We start from the raw sequence: 24,360 nt of genomic DNA on the forward strand, positions 1-24,360 counted from the left end.
GGGGGGGGCTGGGGCATCAACCTGCATTCAAAGGCCCAATGATGGCTCATTTTTTCTGAGTGGGGGAACGGGATGCTCCCTCTTCATTGTGGGTCTGGAGCCTGGGGATCGGCTTGGGTTGGTTTGCCGAGGGGTGGCTTGCTCTCCCTGGGTGCTTGCTCAGCCAGCCTGGACGGGGATGGCTCTTTCTTTCTGGGTGGGGGGCCGGGATTCTCCCCCTCCCCCTGGGAGCGGAGGGCCGGGGGTCCAGCATGGATTGTCTCGGTCAGGAATGGCTCATTCTCCATGGGTGCTGGATTGGGATGTTGCCCCTGAAGGTGGAGGGCTGGGGCGCTGGTCTGCATTCAGTGGACCAGGGGTGGCTCATTCTTTCTGGGTGGGGGACCAAGATATTTCCACTTCTTTGTGGGTGTGGAGCCTGGGGATCAGTTTGAATTGGTTTGGCTGGAGGTGGCTCGCTCTCCCTGGGTGCTTGATCGGCCTGCCTCGTCAGGGGTGGCTTTTTCTTTCTTAGGGAGGGCAGGTTTCTCCCCCTCCCCCTGGGGGTGGGTGGCCTGAGGGCAAGCATGGATTGCCTGGGCCGGGATTGGCTCATTCTCCATGGGTGCTGGATCGGGATGTCACCCCTGAAGGTGGAGGGCTGGGGCGCTGGCCTGCATTCAGTGGCTCAGGAGTGGCTCGCTCTCCCTGGGTGCTTGATCGGCCTGCCTTGCCAGGGGTGGCTTTTTCTTTCTTGGGGGGGGGGGGCAGGTTTCTCCCCCTCCCTCTGGGGGTGGGTGGCCTGGGGGCTAGCATGGATTGTCTGGGCCGGGATTTGCTCATTCTCCATGGGTGCTGGATCGGGATTGTTGCCCCTTAAAGTTGAGGTCTGGGGCGCTGGCCTGCATTCAGTGGCCCAGAGGTGGCTCCTTCTTTCTGGGTGGGGGACCAAGATGTTTCTCCTTCCTTCTCGGTGTGGAGCCTGGGGATCAGCTTGAATTGGTTTGGGTGGAGGTGGCTCCCTATCCGTGGGTCCTTGATTGGGGGTGGGTGGCCTGGGGTCTAGCATGGATTGTCTGGGCCGGGATTTGCTCATTCTCCATGGGTGCTGGATCGAGGTGGCCACCCCTGGGGGTAGGGGGCCGGGGCGCCAGCCTGCCTTCGGTGCCCCGGAGGTGGTCCTTTCCTTCTGGGTGGGGTGCCTTGATCCAGCACCCTTGGAGAATGAGCAAATCCCAGCCCAGACAATCCATGCTAGCCCCCAGGCCACCCACCCCCAGGGGGAGGGGAAGAAACCTGCCCCCCCTAAGAAAGAAAAAGCCACCCCCGGCGACGCAGGCCCATCAAGCACCCAGGGAGAGCGAGCCACCTCCAGCCAAACCAATTCAAGCTGATCCCCAGGCTCCACACCCACAAGAAAGGAGAAATATCTTGGTCCCCCACCCAGAAACAATGACCCACCTCTGGGCCACTGAATGCAGGCCAACGCCCCAGCCCTCCACCTTCAGGGGCGACATCCCGATCCAGCACCCATGGAGAATGAGCAAATCCCGGCACAGACAATCCATGATGGACCCCCGGCCCTCCGCCCCCAGGGGGAGGGGGAGAATCCCGGCCCCCCCTCCAGAAAGAAAGAGCCATCCCCATCCAGGCAGGCTGAGCAAGCACCCAGGGAGAGCAAGCCACCCCTCGGCAACCCATCCCAAGCTGATCTCCAGGCTCTACACCCACAATGAAGGGGGAGCATCCCGTTCCCCCACACAGAAAGAATGAGCCATCACTGGGTCAGTGAATGCAGGCTGATGCCCCCCTCCAGGAGGGGCATCCCTTATCCAGCACCCATGGCGAACGAGCCAATCCTGGCCCAGACAATACATGCTGGTCCCCCAGCCTCTCGCCCCCAGGGGGAGAGGGGAAACCCCGGCCCCCCACCCAGAAGGAAAGGGCCACCCCCGGGCCACCGAGGACAGGCTGTCGCCATAGCCCCCCACCCCCAGGGGGGACCGCCTTGATTCAGCACCCATGGAGAATGAGCAAATCCCGGCCCAGACAATCCATGATGGACCCCCGGCCCTCCGCCCCCAGGGGGAGGGGGAGAACCCTGGCCCCCCACCCAGAAGGAAAGAGCCATCCCCGGCTGGGCAGGCTGAGCAAGCACCCAAGGAGAGCGAGTCAAACCAATCCAAGCCGATCCCCAGGCCCACACCCACAAGGAATGAACTATCTCTGGTGGACCACTGAATGCAGGCTGGTGCCCCAGCCTTCCACCTCCACGGAGGCATCCCTATCCAGCACCAATGGAGAATGAGCAAATCCTGGCCCAGACACCCCATGCTGGCCCTCCAGCCCAGGCGCAGGGGGAGCATCCCGGACCTCCACCCAAGAAGAATGAGCCACCCCCGGGCCGCTGAAGGCAGGCTGGCGCCCCAGCCTTCCACCTCCACGGAGGCATCCCTATCCAGCACCCATGGAGAACGAGCCAATCCTGGCCCGGACAATACATGCTGTTCCCCTAGCCCCTCGCCCCCAGGGGGAAGGGGGGAACCCCGGCCCCCCAAGAAAGAAAAAGCCACCCCTGGCATGGCAGGCCAATCAATCACCCAGGGAGAGCGATCCACCTCCAGCCAAACCAATTCAAGCTGATCCCCAGGCTCCACGCCCACAAGGAAGGAGAAACATCTTGGTCCCCCACCCAGAAAGAATGGGCCACCCCTGGGCCACTGAATGCAGGCCAGCGCCCCAGACCTCCACCTTCAGGGGCGACATCCCGATCCAGCACCCATGGAGAATGAGCAAATCCCGGCCCAGACAATGCATGCTAGCCCCCAGGCCACCCACCCCCAGAGGGAGGGGGAGAAACCTGCCCCCCCCCCCCCCCCCCCCAAGTAAGAAAAAGCCACCCCTGGCGAGGCAGGCCGATCAAGCACCCAGGGAGATCGAGCCACCCCTGGGCCACTGAATGCAGACCAGCGCCCCAGCCCTCCACCTTCAAAGGCGACATCCCGATCCAGCACCCATGGAGAACGAGCCAATCCTGGCCCAGACAATACATGCTGGTCCCCCGGCCTCTCGCCCCCAGGGGGAGGGGGGGAACCCCGGCCCCCCACCCAGAAGGAAAGGGCCACCTCGATCCAGCATCTATGGAGAACGAGCCAGTCCCAGCCCAAATAATCCACTCTAATCCCTCGGCCCCCACCCCCAGAGGGAGGGGGAGAACCCCGGCCCCCCACCCAGAAGGAAAGAGCCATCCCCGACCAGGCAGGCTGAAGAAGAACCCAGGGAGAGCGAACCACCCCTGGGCAAACCAATCCAAGCTGATCCCCAGGCCCACACCCACAAGGAATGAACTATCTCTGGTGGGCCACTGAATGCAGGCTGGTGCCCCAGCCTTCCACCTCCACGGAGGCATCCCGATCCAGCACCAATGGAGAATGAGCCAATCCTGGTCCAGACACCCCATGCTGGCCCTCCAGCCCAGGCGCAGGAGGAGCATCCCAGCCCCCCACCCAAGAAGAATGAGCCACCCTCATGCCGCTGAAGGAAGGCTGGCGCCCCAGCCCCCCACCTCCAGGGGAGAAAGCCCTGATCCAGCACCCATGGAGACTGAGCCAATCCTGGCCCAGACAATACATGCTGTTCCCCCGGCCCCTCGCCCCCAGGGGGAGAAGGGGAATCCCGGCCCCCCACCCAGAAGGAAAGGGCCACCTCCGGGGCACCGAGGGCAGGCTGGCGCCCCGGCCCCCCACCCCAGTGGTGGGCGCCTCGATCCAGCACCCATGGAGAATGAGCAAATCCCGGCTCAGACAATCCATGCTAGCCCCCAAGCCACCCACCCCTAGGGGGAGGGGGAGAAACCTGTCTCCCTAAGAAAGAAAAAGCCACCCCTGGCAAGGCCGGCCGATCAAGCACCGAGGGTGAGCGAGCCACCTCCCGCCAAACCAATTCAAGCTGATCCACAGGCTCCACACCCACAAGGTAGGAGAAACATCTTGGTCCCCCACCCAGAAACAATGAGCCACCTTTGGGCCACTGAATGCAGACCAGCACCCCAGCCCTCCACCTTCAGGGGCCACATCCCGATCCAGCACCCATGGAGAATAAGCCAATCCTGACCCAGACAATCCATGCTGAACCCCCGGCCCTCCGCCCCAAGAGGGAGGGGGAGAATCCCGGCCCCCCCCCCCAGAAAGAAAGAGCCATCCCCATCCAGGCAGGCTGAGCATGGGGTGTCTTGGCCAGGATTGGCTCATTCTCCATTGGTGCTGGATCGGGATGCCTCCGTGGAGGTGGAAGGCTGGGGCACCAGCCTGCATTCAGTGGTCCACCAGAGATAGTTCATTCCTTGTGGGTGTGGGCCTGGGGATCAGCTTGGATTGGTTTGCCCAGGGGTGGTTCGCTCTCCCTGGGTTCTTCTTCAGCCTGCCTGGTCGGCTTGTGTTTTGTGCTGTTTTCCTTCTGCTTTCTGCGTCAGAGCCTGGAGGTGGACGGAGACTTGGGTTCCTCCCATGCACACCTGCAACTAACTGCCAATCAAGCTGCTGGGGAGGACAAAGGGAGCCAGGACCGAACACTCTGCGTGTCCAGTGGTACAGCTCCGCTTGGCTCAATCTCATGTTTTTGCATTTTGACACTCATTTCTAAGTTGGATGTTTTTGCTCCTCATCAGATCCCGCTCCCTGGACCCAGCTCTCCACAACCAGTACTGCTCACCTTGTCTCTGACCCCGCTGCCCAAGATCTACTTCTGGACTACTGCAATCATTCTACCTTCATTCGCACATTTAAAACCTGTAAAATAAACATTGTTAAACTGCTCCCTGAGTTCTGTCTCTTTGGTCTCCCTGTCAGTCATTACAACTGTATGTGTGAAAGGAAGCTTAAACAAAGCATTGAATTTATGTTCTAATGGAAGAATATCAAGATAATAACTTAGGGTCTTAAATTTTAGTTCATTAATCTGAAATACATTTTTTCATTAATCTGCTCGAAATAAATACAGTGGTCCTTTGTTTATCTCAGAGGTTGCAAAGCAGTCAGCTTTATTCTTTTACAATTATATATGTTTTAAGGCTGTAAAACCCCTCACCAAACACTTTCTACACTTTTCTCAGACATTTTCTCACATTTCTCTTGTTTAAACACTCTTATAGTTCAAACCTAGGTAGGTACTTTTGTTGGTGCAGAATGTTTCATCGACATTGTTAATTTTGTTGGGGAGAAAACTTGCAAACATACAGCACTACAGAGTCACACTGCTAGCGAACGAACATTTATATAAATTTGGCAAGTTGAACACATTCTGTACAGTACAGGAGACACAGCACAGAGGAGATGGTCTACAGTCCCTTTGTCAATCAGGACACAGAACACAATGTGAGTTCATACACTGTAAAAAAAAAAAAACATGCAAAATTGCACACAAAAAAATCTGCGAAACAGTGACGTGATCCACGTTATTATGAGGGATAATTGTAAAATGAAATTAAGATATGGAGCTCAACAATGATCGAGTCCAAAAAGCACATTTAAAACACTGATTTTTTTCTTTTTATTTTATTCAAAAAGTCTACTGGCAGTGTCTTATAAGTAACCGGACCAGAACTCAAGAAGTCTCTTAGATGAAATGTCAAAATGTCTTCTCTCTAAAACTTTTGTCCAGTTGACAAAATTAAATTTTCTTTGTTTTTTTATATTAATTCATCACAAGTTTGATTTTATAAGTACAGTAACAGCAGCCACAATAGTTGCTATTGCAGGCATGGTCTCTAAAAGCAACAAAAGAGAAGATTCCCATGTAGTACTTTAAGACATTTCACCAATCTGATCAAGCCTAATGTCTTCTCAAACCCATTATATCTCAACAAACCAGGGTGGTATTAATTCAGGAGGATAGGGACAAAGTCATATGACCTTTGATCCCACAGAGGTCATAGTCAGGGGCAGAATAAACTTAAGATGGGAGAGAGGCTACAGCTCACAAAAATGCATAGACATTTATAAAGCAGAAATACAGTTGGTACAAATGTGGAATAACATACTAGCCTCACAGCAAGAAGGTCCTGGAGCCACTGGACCAATCACGAGGAAGAAAGTACAAGACTAAAGCAAACCAATAGATTATCATGGCCTAGGTGAGAGCTGTCCCAGATTAATACTGTGAAGAATTGCAATCAAGAGTGTTGCATATCAGTTTGGCTTCTGCAGTGAGACGTTTTGGTCAAATAAAGGCATTTAAACATTTGCATTGCAAAATTTGAATCTTAAGTTGTTCATTCTACAGTTATATTCCCATGTGTCTGATCAGTTTCCATCTTGACACAATATACAAGTCAACAATGCAATATTTGACACATGAATAAAATCAATCTATCATCTTATCTAATCAATACATACAGTGAAAGTGAAAGATAAATAAAATGAGCCATTAAAGCTCCCTGGACAGGAAGTTTTTTTCAGAATGTCCTGTCTCCATTTCTTTCAATTTTATATTTTTTATATGGCTTCCAGACTTTGCCAAAAGTATGATTTTAGCAATTATTTCCCTGCTACCCAAACCAGGAAGGTACAAATGGGAAATTATCTCCCACTCTGAGCTCATGTACATGTGTTTAGCTCGGGTAACCCATGGAATCACCCACGTGTGCACCACTGAATGTGCCTATGGAGCAGTATTCTTCACTGATAAAAACTACACTAGGATTAGAGTTGCAATATAACTTTTCCTCTGCTGGATCCACTGGTGCCAACTGCTTGTCTGCCTTGTCAGGAATGTTCCACAGGAGACAAGCACTTACATTTAAATACAAAGCTGTGGCAAACAAATGTTTTTTTTAATCATAATTATTAGTAAATGTTTTAATAAACCCAACATTTATTAATTTATTTTTTAAAGCAACAGTATCAAAACAGCAAACACAAAATAAATCTCTTTACAGTGCAGCAAAATAAATATTACATCATCATTCATTCATTCATTCATTAGCCTTCACAAAAACAAGGGGACATAAATTTGTATTTGAGAAAAAAAATCTAATTAAACAGTACAGTAATTATAGCATAGTAAAATTTGCAACAAGAGCTGTTATTTTGAATTAAAGTGGTTGAATATTATATGTGTTCAAAAATCAATGTTAATACAATCTTAACCATTAGTTCCCCAAGTACCAAAAGACATTATAATTAAGACGAATAAAGGTATATCTTTAAGCATGAAAAATCCATTATTTTTAGGTCAATGTTAAAATTGGGTATTGAAAAGACACATGCAGCTCATTTTAAAATGGTATTTTCCTCATTTTTGTTTACAATAATATTCCAGTTTGGCAGTAAGAAGAAAAAGGGCCTAGAATTATGCAGGACAATTATATTTGATGACAAGGCACACGGTTTTCAAGGTAACTTCTATGATATATTCATTGCTAAAACATAACTTACTTAGATCACCATGTTACCTTTTGTTGTTTTTAAAAATGCTATATCAGCCAAAAACAACACATCATGTTTAATAATTTTTACAGTCCTTTGTCCCTTTGTTCCCCACGCCAAGTCTCTCCTCCTTTAAAGCGCAATTACATTACAATCTGCATGCATTCCACTAATGAAACTACTGCTTATTGCATCAGGTTTGTCTTGTTTTGTGTCTTGTTTCATTGTCGTGTGGGAGTATGGCTACATGGCCTGACCATTGGGTGGGATCATACTGCTAACCGGAAGGAGGGTTCAAATCGTGTCCAGGTGAGATCACAAAATGAATGAAACATGCACGGATGACACCTAAAACCTCATGTTTTTGATGAGGGAATGCTATAACATGGTAGAAAGCTTCATAAAGTAGATTTTGCTTAATACCCTTCTTTAAACAATGTATTAAATCATGTAAGAGACTATAATAAATTGCTGAAATTTGAATATTCGTAACAACATTCCTATGAGTAAAAACGTCCAGTGTTGATTCAAAAGAACTGGTGGAAAACAAAAAAATATTGTGCACACAACTTAGTTTCCAGGAATTATTTCAGCATAAACTGACAACAACAACATCTTGCAAGAAGGAAGGAAGGTTTTCAAAATAAAACCCTGGCATTATATATGTTTATGTAGAGGAAGTTACAAACATGTCAAAGTAAAAAAGTCTACATCCCACATTTTTGTTGGGCTTAATACATTCAGTCTACCAGCATCTTCCACCAACACCGTTCCAGGAGTTTGGTATAATTTCGTCCTGTGTGGTGAAATGCCATTCCCTTACAGGATAATACTCGCCTGTTCTGTCCACTGGCTGGTCTGCTTGGTCAAATGTGACTGAAGAGGTCTTTAAGAGTTATTTTAAAATAAGTGTGGCCTCTGACCCGTCCTTCTTCTTCAGGTAAAGTCCATACGTGAGGTGGTCCTCTCTCCGCAAGAAGGCGTAGAAGTAGTCTGACACCAGGAAAATCTACAAAATGAATAATATAAATAGACAATATTTTATATTACAGTGAATACAGGGGTCACAATGTCTGCCAAAAGACCGCCATGAGATAAAAATCTCATTAAAACATTGTAAATGCTTTCAGTGATAAGAAACCAAGGCACCCCGAGGAAACCTATGCAGGGACAGGGAGACCATGCCCCCCACCCACCGTCTGGGAATGAGAACTTCTGCTCTGAGGCAAGAGCACCAATCGCTGTACCAGGTGTATGAAATAAAACTGATCAATCCAATTAAAAAATATATACATTTTTACATTAGTTTTGGTGTATAGAATACTGTGCAATTCTTGGGTCGAAATGATCATATTGAAACAATCCAAGGATTGAATGTACTTCACCCTCAACAGAATGAATACTAACACAAATATTATTGACAGCTAAAAAAAACAAAACAAAAAAACAAAAAAAAACATGCAAACATACTTTGACTACTTCTAATTTGCGCTAAACTCAGAATCCACAGAAACATAAGCTAAAACATCTGTGGGTCTGAAGTCAGAATATATGTCCACAAAAACACACAGTGGATCAAGTCCTGCTCAGAGCGGAGCACTGGTATTTGCCTTAAGCAGCCTCACTTCTGTCAGTCCAGCCCAAGGCAGTTGTGGCTACAGAAGCAGCTTACTACCATGCAGTACACTTTCAATATCTTGAAAGGTGATTTACATTCTGATTTAATTATGCTTCACCTGAGCCACATTGAACAGTAGTGTAATGGCGTAGTAAAAGTTGGAGTTGGCACTGCCAGAGTAGATCCACAGATGCCACAGCACAGGGAACAGAGCAGAGCAGGCGATCAGCACACATGTGACCAGGAAGATGTTTCTCAGGACTGAGGAGAGACAGAGTACATTTGATTACAAAGCACAATAATTCAGAATCAATGTTTCCATCTCAAACAGTTTAAATATTATTCTGATGCTCTTTGGAATATTCAATATAAAAGAAAAATGTGAAAACAGGTCAAAATAATCAATAAATAAATTAGCAGTATCAAATCGCTTCCCTTAAATGGAGGTTTCAAATTGTAGAATGTGAACACTTAACCCACCTTGCCCTCAGTGTCTGCGTACAGTGTGAATGGGTGAGTGGTAAAGAGTGGTTGTAAAGCGCTTTGAGTGCCTTGAAGGTGGAAAAGCACTATAGAAAAATGTGACCATTTACCATATGATATGGCAATACTAATTAATGCTGCCATATATTTTTTGTGAAATATACCAAAAATAGTCACAGTGACGTAATGACCACGATATTAATGCATCATATTAAGAGAGAAATTTTATTTTTTGTGAGCAAAAGATGAAAATGTTAAAACTGAAACAATAACATAAGTGCAAAGATAAATTAAATACTTATGATATAATCAGCATCAATGGTATAACAAGTATTCTGACATATCTATACAAAGACATTGGATCCTATGGTAGAACAACTATCCCATAGCTGCAAAGTTTCCCTTGAGAAAGACACTTTACCCACTTTAACCACTTCAGCCAGCATTTTCCAACAACACTTTCCACTAGAGATGCTGGGCAACAGTAGCTCAGTTGGTAGAGTGTTTGTCCACCAATTGTTTGTCCACCGATCCACCGATCCAAAGTTTGGTGGTTCAAATTCCGCTCTCAACATAAACGTCATTGGCTGAGTAGGTTGGCGGTGCGATTCTAGATGAATGCTGTTGTTGTGTCCTTGGGCAAGACACTTAACCCACGTCGCCCACCCACGTGTACACTTGTGTGTGAATGGGTGAGTGGTTCCTTGTTGTAAAGTGCTTCGAGTGCCTTGAAAAGCGCTATAGAAAAATGTGACCATTTACCATTAAACCAGCACTAAACAGGAATTGGCTCAAAAGAGCTCAAAACACTTTATCCATTGCATACTGCCATCTGGTGGTCAACATGAAGTTGTTCTCCATCAACACACCTTCAGCAGACAGATTCTTATCATTTCACTCAAACTATTCAATTCAATTCATTTATTTTTGTAACGCCCAAAATCACAACAACAACAACAACAACAATCACAACAAACTATCTTCACTAAGCTGATGAACTTGTGGTTCTTCTACAAATGACAAACTTTTGCCACTTGTAGAAAAAGAACCACAACTTTTACTTAAGAGTACAGTTACACTATTACATAATACATAATAAGTAGGAGTAAAAGTCTTAAAAACTGCTGACATTTATATATTAGCATTTGTCCTGAAGTGATTCTGTCAGTTGTCATATTGTTGAGGGTGAAGTACATGACTTACTTGAGTTTGATGGAGAGAGGAATGGTGTAGAAGAAGACATTGATTTGAAAATCACAGAGGAAGAACAGCCTGAAGTGTTCGAACATCTCAGTGAAAAAATACCAGAAGAGGCCGATGTTTGGAGTCAGGTCTGGAACAGACAAACTGTGGAGGAGAGAGAAGAAATGAATGCAAGAATAAAATCAAATAATGGCCTTATCTGAGTGCAATTCTTATATTTTTTACATCAAGTAGCACATATTTGGAAAATATTGACTTTCAAAGAACTAAACAGAGAACAAAATAATAGCTGTTCATTGCCATATGTTTTTATTCATGACATAAATCAGGACATGATCTTCCAGTGAACTGCTCAGGTATCAGTGTTTCCTACTGTTTTCTGTAAACATTTAGAAAGCAATGCAGCATAATTCTCTATATAGTCTTCTTGCTGAGTCAATTTGATACTAAAAACATTCAAAATGTGTGGAATTGAATGTAACAAAAATCATGTAGAAAAAACTCAGTAAACTTACATGAATCCATAGACAGATGGTATGTAGTCCCAGGAGCCCAGCAGAAAGAAGGAGAGGCAGATGATAACGAACAGACTGCCCAGGTAAATGAGAGGTACTGAACCATGAACCACCAAAAACTGGCCCAGCGGTAGTTCACTGGAATGTACAGCCGCTGGGGAGGGACAGGATGGAGTTCCAGATGATTAGGGAGGTCAATCTCAAATGTTAGTGTGAAAAATTGATTAAATAGCAATTGTTGATTTAGAGATGGGCAAAATTAGAATATCAAGTATATCATATTTTATTAAAAGAAAACATTTAAAACGCAGGACAAAGAACGCACTTGCAATTTAATATTTCAAGTAATGGTATAAAGTGCTATTTCTGCACTTTTGTTATAAATTTTATATCACATAGAGCTCAACCATGACCACCCATCCCCTGGTTCCAGAAATGAATTTCCCATTCATTTTTTCCATAGACTAAAAAAATATATATATTAGAAGTTTGAAAGCTTGCTCAGGGATACTCAGCTCTGTGGTGACTAATGGCCACAAGAACTGTCACTTTATTTAAAATCTGTTTCTGAAATTTTATAAACTGCAAAGTTATTAAAGCATTTCGCAGAATCTTGTGTTTTAAATGTGCTTTTTGAAGGTAAAACTACCGCATTATGGATATTAGTTACCACGTAGCTGGTTAGCCTTCGCGATGACTTTGAACTCTTAATATTTGAATTTTTTCCAAAATTCACCTTGAAAAATGAAAGGAAAATTTACTTCCAGAAATGGCACAGACTTGTTGAGCTCCATTAGTTTAGCACATTTTGGAGTTTATCTGATATTTATTTTCTTAGCTGATATGTTTTTTCTTGCTGTTGTGGCTGATATATTGGCAATATCTATATCAATATGTTAAAATCTAAAGCAAGTCCCAAGTCAGGGGCTTTTTCCAACAAGTGAAAAAAAAAAAAATGCCCAATATCCTGATAATGACACATTATATTACATTGCTACACTAGCTTATCAAAGCAGGCCAGATAAGAGTCTTGCCCAAAGACACAATGGCAATAAACATATACATGCAATAATTGTGTTAAATAATTTAATAATTTACAATAAATTAACCATTGCTGAACAAATTGGTTCAATATTAGTCCTTATAATTATAATATAAAATTATCATATAGTTAATACATTTTGTGCTTATAAAACATAGAGGAGCCTACCTGCATTATGTAGAGCATGGCTGGAGCACAGAGAGTGATGGGGTAGATGGACTGATACGTGGCCAGGGCCAGAAATATGGCACTCAACATGGTATTTTCTGTTCAACAAAAAGAATTTCATTTTGAATTAGACTGGGAGTGTTTAATTTAAATATTTGTGTATAAGATGAGCACATACTTTTAATAGTGCAGAGGAAGAAAAGGCCCAGGACGGCATTGTTGAGTCCACATGTGGATTTGGCAACACAGCACAAAATGGTGAAAGGGTTCAACATGTAACTGCAAACAGACAATGACAAAGAAATCAGGAAATATTTTCTTTTTTAATAATGATAGAAAGATTGTGGCGATTCATTAAGACTCTACTTACACCATGGCGACCTTGAGAGGAATATAATACATTTGCGTGGGGCTCCGGACCAGCTCTAGACAGTCCATGGGATAACAGTCTGCCTCCAGCTCAAATCTTTGCTTTTTCAACTAAAGAGAGGATATCTTTCTATTAGTAATAAACCATTACCACATTAATGAGAATGTAAGTTAATGTGTTTGGCTTGGAAATATCATGTGTTGAAAAGACTTTAAACGAAAGGAAGCAATGGAGTAGCAACTATAAAGGTTTCTTCACAAACTGTCACTTAACATCGTTTTGATAGCTGTTCTACTGAGGTGGTGAGATGATATTTTCTAACAGTAGATATATTTGCTGTATCATTGTCATAATTTGGACATTTTAAATTGCAATACTGATCTAAAATAATTTAATAAAAGAAACAAGTCCGCTGTCTTCCATGTTAGAAACCTGGGGCCAGATATCGCCATAAAGGTCATCACAACAAAAAAGTTACTATGTGACGCTGCGGAATCCTACACCTATCGATTAAGAAAATACAATTTTATAGCAAAGTAAATGCAGGGCAATGGCTGTGTACCAGATTGGAGTAATGACATCTTGAATACAAGGGTATAAAAATGACTCAAGCATGCATGACTCATGCTAAATACTCGTTTGAGAGTGTCAATGAGAAGATAAACAACTATAATATGGTTAAAAGCCCTGAAAATAATAGGGCACATTATTTGTATTGTTATTGGCCTTTTGACCAAGTCTAGAAATGATTTATGGACTTAAAAACTATGCTATTAAAATGTAGGCTATCTCTTTTTTCCTTCAAATGAGGAAGACCTAAATTCAACACTCATTCCACCCCCTAAAAAGTTATATTTCGCCTAATTCCCTCCTTCTCTGTGCCACTATCATCCCACACTGCCTAGGGACCACAGCAGAGGACACCAACTCATGAAAAGGACCCAGACACCTGTGCGCAAAGAGCAGCCCAGATGATGTCTTTTGCTCAGCATTGAGTATCAAATCTATTCCTTAGTATCAAAATAGATTTTTAAATTTCAGTATCAGTACTACAGCATATGATTTTCTGCTGCACTTTACCTGTACCTGGTTTCGCCAGTGGCTCATTTTTGACTGTGAAAAGATGAAGTGACAGTAGTGAATATAAATAGTGTACTAAACGTTGTAATCATAACAGTGCATTATAATACATAATTAGACCTGTCACAATATTCATTATATCGACTTATCCTTGAGTGAATTATAGCAGGAACAATTATTTTTGGGAGTCAATATTTACTGTGGGTACTCTTTCTTTGTAGTAGCACATAACATAACACATGACATATTTAGACTCCCATGTTACATTTTATTGTTTTGAAAAAGATATATTTGATGAACACAAAGTATTAACTTGAGTCTCTCCTTGCTTTGCTCTCCACGCTAAGCCACTCCCCCTTCAGAGTTCTATCGCAACACAATCAACATGCAGCTCATTAGTGAAACTGCTGCATATCTCATCAGCTTCGTCAAGTTGTTGTGTACAGTTCCGTATCATGTTTTTGTATATTTATGGAGAATAGCCGCGTGTGAGCCTGACGTCGACTTGAACAGAATCTTGCAACTAACTGTATTAATAATTATTATTTTAGTCAATGTGGGTGAAGTGCCTTGCCAAAGGACACAACTACAGTGAACAGCATTATGATGTGGTAGAAAGCTAAATGAAAAAATGAAAATGAAATTTTGCAGTGTTTCATTCTCTAATTTGCTATACATTGCAACTCATTTTTTTTGTGTTATCCAGTGGTGTTTTTTTTTATTTTTTTTTTATTGGAGTAGCGTTTTTTTAAATAATCCTGGTTTGTGTCTATAGAATAATTACTATACAATTATTATATTAGCGATACAATTGCGATATTAACATTTATTGTCTATATTTTATTCAGTAATATTTCTCACTTCAAAATGTGTTATTGTGACAGGTCAATACATTATTTCTAAATAAAAAGTTCTGTACCTTGAAGGAGTATTTTTTGTTTTGTCACTCTGAAACCCCGTGCCTGCACTTTACAGACACACCAGTAGACCCCCTCGTCCTCCTCACCCACATTACTGATAGTGTACTGAGACTGGTGAGCTGGGACGGTGTCACAGTTATATTCGCTCTCTTTACAGATAAATTCTCTCTCCAGGTCCTTACAGACAATGGTGGTTTGCTTTGCTTTGGACGTGGTCTGAGTGTATTGATGGCGACAATAAGAATGATCTGTAGAAAGAGGAAATAACAGATTATGGATTTTGGCTACACATAATACAAAACAATAGTACTTTAAAGGTCCTATAGCATGCAAATATGACTCTTGTGAACTTTTAGCCATGTTAGAATGTTGTTTTCCTCTCAAAAACATACCTGGAGTTGTGTTTTGTTTCATTTACAAAGTGGAATACAATGTTTTTTGTTGTTGTTTTTTGCAGGGTTTCTGTGTTAAATATGGGTGAATGAAACAAAACACAACTCCAGGTGTGTTTCTGATAATAAAACAATATTATAACATACATCAGAAAAGAGCGTAATATGGGCACATTAATGTTTTTTTCTTTTTCACACATGCAGATACATTTGTGTAGCTTGCCCATGAAAAAAAAAAAAAGAAATATCACAACCGTATCTTACAAGAGGATAGATTGAATAACTTTGCAGGAGTCTCATCAAATCTGCAGTAGTACGACCCAAAGTCTTCCTTTTGAATCTGCCTCACCATCATCTCAGATATCTCCCTGTGGTGTCGTGGTACAGGCAATATGGCCCCACCTGCTCCCATTGATCATCCACGTTACTGCATATCTCATGTGTTGGAGTAGATACTGTGTGTTCTGTATACATTCCTTTATATGGCCAGATGAATTCAACCCAGCCTCCAGAGCAGCCCGGCACATCTATAATTTCTGCAAAGACTGAAGAAAATAACATTAAGTGGGGTTTGCACCAGTATCTGTGAACCATCTGAATCCCAGGTGCTAATATACATCCTAACCTTCTAAAGAACACATAATGCATTCTTGGCTCTTATTCCCCAGTTCTTTAACATGAACGACTGCAGCAGGATTTTTTTTTTTAAAAGAACCAAATCTTTTTGTTTCAAATTTTTAGATTAACGTTGAACCAATACATGAATCAGCACAGAAGCAGAACGGACAATATAAGTGAGACGTTTCTGCACAAAAAAACATTTTGACATCATAGTAACAGTTTAATTAGATGCATAATTCCAAACACACACTCTCACTATAAACGATTTCAAACACATCTGAGTCTTGGTCTTTTCTCTCTATGAATAGTTTGTCAATTACATTGGCTTCTCTCATATAAATGAATTGCAAAAGAGCCAGTCTTTTGAATGGATCAAAAGGATTCAAATCAAAGAGCCAAAGGTTCCATCACTACTTTGTACATGCTTTTGGCCACCTCACGATAAGTATTTCACATTTTCTAAGTTAAAATAACTTTAACTTTAACTGCATTTAGACTATAAACTACTCTGTTACCAATGGAGCTCCCTCTGCTGTCAGGAATAGGAGAGAACAATCAGAAAGTAAAGTAAACAGTTGAAGTCCTTTTCTTCTGTGAATGCTATGTTTATAGAGCCACGTGTTTGTTGTGAACACAGTTTGACTGTAGAATAAGTTTGGTGATGGTTTATGGGCTTAAAAAGTATAGGAGAAGTACCAGAGTACAGTATTAACTGTGGGCAAAATGCAAAAGGAGAATTGAGGTGCAGAGAAGATGACTTTGCATTAATTGATTAATGAAACAAGTGTAAATGAAGTGAAATATAACTCCAGGTTTTGATGAGGGGACAATAGTATAACATGGACAAAACTGCAAAAAGTTCATTTTGCATAATATGTGTTTAAAGTGCAAAGAAAGCTAAATACAACTCCAGGTATGTTTTTGATTAGGAAACAACAATATACCTGGAAAAAAGTGCTTTTAGAGGCTTCCACAAGCAAGTTCATTACAATTGTAGGGCGTTACTGTTATTATTATTAAAAGGCTATAAAAAGTCAATTTTGCATAATATGTGTTCTTTAACAAAGCTATTACTATAGATAAAATTATGTAAAATGTCCTTCAATTTGGGAACATGGTGTAATATTTCTACCTTGAAGTAGTATTTTCTGTCGTGACACTCTGTGGCCTTCGCTCAGTGATCTGTTGCCGCACCAGTAGACCCCATTGTCCAGTGCCCTCACATCACTGATGGTGTACTTAGCATAAGGGGCATAGAGTGTGTCGCAGGTGTAATTCATCTCTTTACAGATAAAGCCATACACATCATTACAGGAAATGGTGATATGAGCTGAAATCAAGCTAGTTTGTTTGTAGTCTTCATCACAGAAATCAGGGTCTGTAGAAACATGGGATAACTTAATGAGGGGCACAGTAAAGTTGAAAGTAGAACTATGGCTATGTTCACACTGCAGGGTATGTGGCCCAATTCATATTTCTTGTTTGTATTTGATTTTTTTATGTAGTTGTTCACATTACAACAAAAATGAGACTGATATCTAACCTCGAAGTGACCCACATGCAGACACCAGAACACAACATCACATGCAGCACGTTGTGTTTGCGGAAGTAAAAATGGCCTCTATTCGACTTAATCCTGGTGCATTTGTGACTATTTCAAGTTCTTTCAAGTGATTTCACAAAGAAGGAAGAGGGCAAAGATTTTGTGATATGAGACAGATTTTTTAATAACTTTCGGATGAGCAGGAGAACATTTGCCTACATACGTGATTGGAAACATTTATTTATGACGTGTATGTCGCATGAGCATTCGGACTGCAGTCATATGAAATACATATTGGATTTATGACACATACAAATGCAGTCTGGGTCAGATTTGAAAAAAAAAAAAAGATTTGAGCTGTTTACACTGACATTAAAAAATCAAATACAGATCACATATGAGAAAAAAAAATCAGATATGTCCTGCAGTGTGAATGTAGCTTAAGTAGTTTTAATGCACGTGTATAGAAGTTGACTGAGGGAGTGTGCCGCCACTGTGGATCTATTAAAGTATCTGAATAGAGTATTGCTAGCTTAGAGCTGTCTTAAATTGGATTAGTGGCCACTCATTGGTACTACAACGAAAAAATCCCTCCTGCCCAGAAAGATCTTTTCTCATAGAGCACAATGTAATCACAAACTGCTCGTGTTCGACTGACAAATTTCACAATGGTCAAATTTTGTGGCAATTTTTACCTATTTTCCAGATCATACACTTTTTCTCAGCTCAAAATCCGTGTGTTTTCAATCATTTGCTTCGGCTACACTCTATGTCTGCTGTAGCTAAGTTCAAGCTTTGTTAGAGCGGTCACGTGATACGACATGAACGATGTGAACGATATGAACGAGTCCTATTGTCATGAACGGGCAGCAGGTTTAGAACATGGTTCCGAACCGCCCTGGAAGCAGAAACATTCTAATTTATGATTTGCAATTTATCTATCATTCCCTTGTCTCCTTTGTGGCAGCTCTGCTCGCTCAGAGTCTCATGGGGTTAGCTCAACCACGCATGGTCCATGGGCAGGGTAGGATCAGATGTACCTAAAGGCTAAACTCACGACATGCACCTTTCCAAGGAAGGCAGGAATGTGACTAAAAGTACAACATGTGTTAAAAAAACAAAAACAAAACAAAAAAAACAGTAGCATAAGATCCCTTCTGTATGCATTTCCATTTCAAATTGAAAAAAGGGGGGAAAAATCTAATTGGGGAAAAAAAATTCAAGCATTTAATTTCATATTTAAAAGTGTAAAAGGTGAACCTGACAGATGCGGGACAGGCGCAGGGGAAGGCGCAGTGCAGTCTCTCTCTTTCGGACGAGAAAAAGCAGCTTCTCCTGTTTGGATCCAGTGGTCCTGCTGGTCAGTTTCCACATTGTGATTTACATTCACAATATTAGTATAACCCTTGTGCGTCCCTTGTGCAACTCTCACAAGGGGACTCCCCAGAGGGGGGTCATGTAGACCCCCCGTGCTATCGGAAGGAGACTAGTTGTGGGTGGGGGGGGGGGGGGGGGGGGGGTGGAAGACCCCAGCCTCTAAAAATGACACACACCCCCACACACGCACCCCCCCACACACACACACATATGGGTGGGACGAGGACGTGTGTGTATGTGGGGGGGTGGACGACCCCAGGCTCTAAAATTGACACCCCCCCCCCCCCCCACACACACACACACACACACACACAATGGGTAAGACAGAGGTAAGGGGGCGGGGGTGGACGTCCCCAGCCTCTAAAATTGACACACACACACACACAAAATGGGTGAGAGAGAGGTAAGGGGGTGGTGGGGAGGGGGGTGGACGACCCCAGCCTCTAAAATTGACACACACACCCCCCACACACACGCACACACACAACGGTTAGGAGAGAGGTGAGGGGTGGACACGTCTACACACACACAGACATACACACACATATATACACGTCTACATACAGACGCGTACAGAACACACACGCACACCCACACACACATCTACACACACGCCCTACTCCCCACGGACCGGAGTCCTCCGGTCGGGTCCTCCGGAGCTTCGGTCAAACCGTATACAGGGCCGCTACACGAGGAACGCGCAGTGTAAAATATAGAAAAAAAAAATCATTATTATTATTATTATTATTATTATTATTATTATTATTATTATCATTATCATTATCATTATTATATTTTTTTTTTTTGCCAAATTCGTATAAAAATCCATCTCGAAGGAATAAATCTAACGCACGCAAGCAAGCACGCACGCAAACAAAAAAACAAAACAAAAAAAACAACAAAATGTCTCACTACTAAGCATCCCGCGCGGCGGCGGCGGCAGCAGCAGCAGCTAGGTTGACGATGAAATAATAAAAAAAAAACAAAAAAAAAACAAACAACAACCCCCAAACCATCGAGAACAAATACATAAAAGCAAAAGAAATCCCTACAACTCAGAGAGGTCATGTCCCGCACGAGACGCGGGCTCGAATTCACGCCTCGGTACGCGACGGGCTCCTCTGAGCCCGGGGTTTCGGGACGCGCCAGCGGGACACGGGTCTGGATCGAGGGCCTCGGGTCCCGCGAACTTCCTCCTCCTCCTCCTCCTCCTCCTGGTCCTGGTCCCGGTCGTCGTCGTCGTCCTCATTCTCCCCGGCACGATACAGACCCGCCGCAACCGAGGCCCCCGCGGCCTCCGCGGCGGGGTCTCGCTGCGGTTACCGCTGACTCGGATCGAGGGGGAGACCACAACTACTGCAAGCACCGTTATTATTATGATGATGATGATGATGATGATGATGATGATGATGAAGATTCTCATTCTCCCGAAGTTGCCCATCACGGCTCAGACCACAATTATTACAAGCACCGTTCTGATGACGACGACGCCGACGGTGGGGGTGACGAAGATGACGAAGAAGAAGATAACGGTGAAGAAGATGAAGTACCAGTAGTAGAAGAAGAAGAAGAAGAAGAAGAAGAAGAAGAAGAAGAAGAAGAAGAAGAAGAAGAAGAAGAAGAAGAAGAAGAAGAAGAAGAAGAAGAAGATAATGGTGAAGAAGATAACGGTGGTGAAGAAGAAGAAGAAGAAGTAGTACAAATGTTTTCAAAACACGGGGACATCGCGTGGAACTCGAAGCCTCCTCCGCGGACGTCGCTCAGGGGCCCTCAGTCGATCGCGGCCTCGGAACTAGTCGCGTGAGGCGGACCGACCGCCGCGGCCCGCGAGGCCTCCAGGGACGTGTTATCCACTTTCCTGGCGTACTTCACCCCCGAGCTAGAGGACATCGTGATCGAGATGACCAACCTGGAAGGGGTCAGGAGGACGACGCGGAGGCGTCGGGGGCGAGACGGAGAGGAGGAGGAGGAGGATAGAAGCCCGTGGAAGCCCGTGGATCGCACCCAGTTACGCGCCTACGTGGGGCTGCTGATCCTGGCCGGAGTCTACAGGTCGAGGGGCGAGGCGTGTGAAAGTCTCTGGGACCCGGAGAGCGGACGCGCCGTATTCCGCGCCACCATGCCTCTGAAGACCTTCAGATCCTACTCCAGCGTCCTGCGCTTCGACGATCGCGAGACCAGAGAGGCGAGACGCACGATCCCGGACCGGAGGTCACCGTGGACGAGAGGCTGGTTCCCTTTAAAGGTAGTAAAGAAGAAAAAAAAAAGAAAAGAATCAATCAATTAAAAAAAAAAGGATGGAGATGAGGAAAGGCACCTGTCTCTCTATATGAGACAGAAAGAGGAGACACGCACACACACACACACCCCACACACACACACCCCCCACACACACCCACACACACACAGAGAGAGAGAGAGAAGGAGAGAGAGGGAGAGATATTGTACCAAAGGATCGGTTTGCAGCTTTCCACCCCTAACAACAACAATAATAATAATAATAATAATAGTCATATATTTATTTCTTTTCTTTTCTTTTTTTTCACACACACACACACCCACACACACAGAGAGAGAGAGAAATATTGTACCAAAGGATCGGTTTGCAGCTTTCCACCCCTAACAACAACAACAATAATAATAATAGTCATATATTTATTTATTTTCTTTTCTTTTTTTTTTTCCACACACACACACCCACACACACACACACACACACACCCACACACAGAGAGAGAGAGATATTGTACCAAAGGATCGGTTTGCAGCTTTCCACCCCTAACAACAACAATAATAATAATAATAGTCATATATTTATTTCTTTTCTTTTCTTTTTTTTTCACACACACACACACACACACCCACACACAGAGAGAGAGAGATATTGTACCAAAGGATCGGTTTGCAGCTTTCCACCCACACACACACAAAATATAATCCAGGCCGCTGCGCCTTCCGCCAGTACATGCCCTCCAAACGAGCTAAATACGGTATCAAGATGTGGGTCGCGTGCGACGCGCGGTCCAGTTACGCGTGGAAAATGCAGGTGTACACCGGTAAAGCTCGGAAGGATGGCCCCGCGGAGAAGAACCTGGCCGCGCGGGTCGCGCTGGACCTCACCGAGGGACTGGGACCGGGCCGCACCGTGACGTGCGACAACTTTTTCACCTCGTTCCAGCTCGCCCGGAGGCTGTTCTTCGAGAGGGGACTCACCCTGTTGGGGACGCTGCGCGCCAACAGGACGGAGGTCCCGCGCGAACAGGCCCGCCCGCCCACTACCCGGGGGAACGGCAGACGGGTCGGGTCCTCCGCGTACGCGTTCGCCGCCGGCGAGGGGGGAGGCCCCTCGGTCGCCCTAATCTCTTTTATGGCCAAAATAAATAGGAACGTGCTGATCCTCACCACGGCGCCGCGGCACCTGCTGCTCGGAGAGCCGGGGGAAGAAGCGAGAGAGGGAGCTGGAGGAGGAGGAGGACGAAGCCGAAGCCGAGAAAGAGACCGCCGTATCGGTGACGGCAACGAAGACCAACAACAACAACAACAACAACAACAACAACAACAACAACAACAACAACAACAACAACAAAAACCTTCCGCCGTGCTCCATTACAATCGTACCAAGGGAGGAGTGGACAACCTGGATAAAGTCACGGGCACGTACAGCTGCAGGAGGAAAACCTGCCGCTGGCCCATGGTCATCTTTCACAACATGATCGACGTGTCCGCGTACAACGCGTTCGTTCTCTGGAGAGAGCTGAACCCGACGTGGATGCCAGGCAAACGCAACAGACGCAGGCTGTTCTTGGAGCAGCTGGGCAGGGCGCTCGTGGGCCCCAGCGTAATCAGGAGGAGCGCGGGCGGAGGGGAGAGGGGCCGCGGCGGCGGCGGAGGCGGCGGAGCCCGGGACCGCGGCGGCGACGGAGATGAGCGGGACAGAGATGAGGAGGAGGAGGAGGAGGAGGACGGAGAGGACGAACCCGGGACGCGTCCGCGTCCGAAATCGCGACGCGCGCCTGTTCCGGCGAAAAGGAAGAGGTGTCGAACGTGCCCCAGAAGCAAGGACGTCAAAACCACAAACGTGTGCCGGGGGTGCGGTGTGCACGTGTGTGGAAAGTGCGCTCTATCCTTCTGCCCCGCTTGCGCCCCGGTCTGATTTTTATTTTTATTTTTTTATTATTTTATTTTATTCTTGTATTTTGTTTTGGTTTTTTTTCTTTCTTTTTATTATTATTATTTATTTATTTATTTATTTATTCAATTATTATTATTATTATTATTATTATTTTTAGGTTTATGGTTCTCATCGTTCATCCCTTATTCCAGTGTATTTCAACCTTTTTTGAGCCACGGCACATTTTTTTCATTGAAAAAATCACGAGGCACACCATAAGCAGAAAATGTTAAAAAAAATGAAACTCTGCATCCAATATAAAGTAATTCTCATCAGATTATTTTGAGCAGGAATCAAATAAACACGCAAAAAAAGCTTTTTATAATAAAATAAAAATATTTCTACTCACTCAGTGTGAAACCTGATATTTTTTAGCCCAGTTAGGTGTAATTGGATAATTTCCTACGGCACACCGGACAATATCTCACTTGTGTGCCGCGGCACAGTGGTTGAAAAACACTGCCTTATTCGTTTTGTTTTGTATCCACGCCCTCTAGTGGTATTAAAGTGGTTTAGCAAAAGATCAGAATTAACCTGGCCCAAATACCGAATTGCAAAAAAAAAAAAAAAAAAAAAAAAAAACTGTCAATATCCCACTTTATGTGCAACTGATCTGAGCGTTCTCTGGTTTATAGACTGTGAATGTAAACATAAATAAATGAATAAATAAATGAACTAAACAATTTTTTTTCCATTACTTCTGTCTCTGTTACATTTTTAACGAGGTATACACGCACGCACGCCTCTCTTTTTTATTTTTATTTTATTGTCATCGATGGGACTGGGGTCTCTAGGACCCCCGTCGTCCCGACCCCCGCCCCAGAGTCCTCCTCCATTTTGTTTCATGAAGTCCTCCTTCATTTTGTTTCATGAAGTCCTCCTCCATTTTGTTTTTGTTTTCATGAACGGACTAGGGGTCTCCAGGACCCCCGTTGCGGTTCTTCTCCGTTTATTTATTTATTTATTTACGCGAACAGGCTGGGGGGGGGTCTCCTGGCCCCCCCCCCCCACACCGCACAGCCGCTCGCTGGGGTCTCCTGGACCCCCCACCGCCGCTCGCTGGGGTCTCCTGGACCCCCCCATCGCACCGCCGCTCGCTGGGGTCTCCTGGACCCCCCCCCCCCCCACACACACACACACACACACACACCCACACACACACACACCGCACAGCCGCTCGCTGGGGTCTCCTGGACCCCCCACTGCCGCTCGCTGGGGTCTCCTGGACCCCCCCATCGCACCGCCGCTCGCTGGGGTCTCCTGGACCCCCCCCCACACACACACACACCCCCACACACCCCCCCACCGCACAGCCGCTGCTCGGTGGGGATCTCCTGGACCCCCCCCCCACACCGCACCGCCGCTCGCTGGGGTCTCCTGGACCCCCCCATCGCACCGCCGCTCGCTGGGGTCTCCTGGACCCCCACACACACACACACACACACACACACACA

General features: G+C 44.9%; 1 pseudogene; it reads right to left on the reverse strand.

Moving 5' to 3' along the window:
- The window catches only part of LOC117375778 (phosphatidylinositol glycan anchor biosynthesis class U protein-like), a 54,650-nt pseudogene extending 39,078 nt beyond the window's left edge, over positions 1-15,572 (reverse strand).
- Positions 15,573-24,360: the final 8,788 nt, after the last annotated feature.

Source organism: Periophthalmus magnuspinnatus, chromosome 9, assembly GCF_009829125.3.
Source record: "Periophthalmus magnuspinnatus isolate fPerMag1 chromosome 9, fPerMag1.2.pri, whole genome shotgun sequence".
Lineage (NCBI taxonomy): Eukaryota > Metazoa > Chordata > Actinopteri > Gobiiformes > Gobiidae > Periophthalmus > Periophthalmus magnuspinnatus.